Below are 2,535 nucleotides of genomic sequence, written 5' to 3'. Positions count from 1 at the left end.
GGAAGTTGGGGGATAGAGAAGCAAAGTAGGAATTAGAGATGTGGGCCATGGCTTAATAGTATTGATGAGATTTAGACTTCTTCCTGATTCCTTCATGCTTTCTTAACAATAATAATCTGCATGGAACATTTCAAAGGAAGGACAACAGGTGTCAAAAAACAGGAGAGGTTCACAATGCTTGAGTGACTTCTTGCAAATAAATAGTATTTGCCCAAGATTGTTAATAAAAACTCTGAATTTAATTAAATTGTATTAGGTAGGCATCTCCCCAAGTCTATCAAGAGATCTGCTCTGAACTGGTTGTCACTGTATTGTATGTTTGCTTTTTTCCTCTCTCTTTTCTTTACTACAGAAAAAAATCAGTCAAAAGAGATATCTTTGCATAACCTGGCTTTATGAAGAATACCTCCTTCTTTATTCCTGATACCTACCAGTGATAAGAAAAAACCTTCCTTAGAAATCATCTAATCCAGTGCTGTTTTTTTTTTTCTACAGCAGAAGAAACTGAAGCAAGAGTGCATAACATGTCTAAGATGATATAGCTAGGAGGAAACAAAGTCAAGATTTGAACTGTAATGCTGGAAAAACTGAGTCAAGATAGAGATTAGAGAGTTTTTAACATTTTATTTGAAAGGGAGAAATTTACTGGGACCAAATGATCCATGGTTTTGTCCCAGAGCAGAATGAGATGATAGTCTTCAAGAATCCAGCACCAATGTGAGTTCTCAATGACATATACATACATACATATACACATATATTGCAGGGGTGGAGTCGGAGTGCTGAGAGTGGGAACGGGACTATCAATCTGATTCTGACAGGGTGGGGAGAAGCAAAGGACATCCTGATACATTGATATTACAGAATGGGGAGAGGCACCGGACATTTTAAAATATAATATCTTTATCTTATCAAACATTCTGATGATGTCATGATTAGGAGGAGGGGTGGTGTTGCAGGATTGAGCATTATAATTAGGAACTGAAGCAGAACAATTTAGGGGAACTGAGTCAGGACAATTAGGGAAACTAAGTCTGGACAATAAAAAGGAACTGTGGCACAACAGAACCCAGTTTCTTTAGCTCCAAAGTCTAGCATACTTTCCATTCTACTATTGTTTGTTGGCTCCCCTTCCTCAATACAACTTCTCATTCATACTCTACAGTAGGGATGCTTCACCTTTTTGGAAATCTGTTGAAGCTGATGAATGCCTTCTTAGATTGATGTTTTCCTCTCCTCTCCTCTCCTCTCCTCTCCTCTCCTCTCCTCTCCTCTCCTCTCCTCTCCTCTCTTTTCCTCTCCTCTTTTTTCCTTTCCTTTCTTTTTCCTTTCCTTGATTGGGGTTAAGTGTCTGAGGTCAGATTTGAACTCAGATTCTCCTGTCTCCAGATCAGGTGATCTATCCACTACGCTATCTAGTTATGCCTTAGATTGACATTTTAAAAATGCAACAAATACCATATAAAGGATTGCAAAGGAAATAATATTAAAATATAGTTAGCAACATATTGAAGAAGAAAAAAAGAATTCATAGACCCTACAGTAGACCCCTCTTCTAAGGTACCAAGACTTGAACTACAAGTCTGGGTTTTGTGAGTTCAAAGATTTCAAAGAGTAGAGAAAGGAATAAGCATTTATAAATATTTTATCTGAATATCACGACAACCCTGTAAGGTTAATAGTATTATTATGTCCACTTACAATGAGGTTCATTAAGGTAAAATGACTTGCTCAACAATCCCACCACTAGTAAGTATCTGAGGTGAGATTTGAACTCAGATCTTCTTTATTTACTTCCTTACTCTTGGCTCAGCATTCCATTTACTGGAATCACCTAGTTATTTGTTAGGAGGTAGAAAGTCACTTGAGGGGAAAGAAAGTATCCTATTTATCTTGGCATCTCCTTCCACACCTAATAAATATGTGTTGAATGAATTGGACAATACATTTTCCAGTGCCCCAAGGTCACTCATTGCAGTTGTTTAAAGCAGACTGCTTGAATTTGCAAGACACCAAAAAAAGTGAATGCTCAGCTCCTGAATTATGCAACAAAAGAGAGCTGACTAATAATTTATCTTAAACCTCCAATTAAGTACATGGATAATTACACCCTAGAGTTAGGAAAGCAGCTGAGGCTAGGAACATTACAGTAACTGTCAATAATGGAGTTTCTTTGTAAATCTGTCATCTAATCTTCCATTCTTCAGGAGGGGGAAAAAGAAACTTGGTCTCACAGCTGTATTTCCATATCCTTTAATTGATTTGATCCAATGTCTATCTGTTTTGACTGAATGGAAGAAGCCTGCTGACCATGCTTTTGCCCACTGAACTGGAGAGTACAACACTTATAGAAAGTATTCTTATAAGAAACAACAAATAGTCTTTATAATATTAGCTTTAACCTTATAGGCTTTCAGTTCCTCATTTGCAAGATGACCTTTTCCCAGAGGATTGTTCATTTCCAAGGCTATACCTTCTTTTAGAAGCCTATTCCTTTGCTGCTGGGAAGAAGCAATATTAAATGTTGTATGCAGA

Source organism: Sarcophilus harrisii, chromosome 4, assembly GCF_902635505.1.
Source record: "Sarcophilus harrisii chromosome 4, mSarHar1.11, whole genome shotgun sequence".
Taxonomy (NCBI): Eukaryota; Metazoa; Chordata; class Mammalia; order Dasyuromorphia; family Dasyuridae; genus Sarcophilus; species Sarcophilus harrisii.
Note: the sequence above shows the minus strand (reverse complement) of the source record.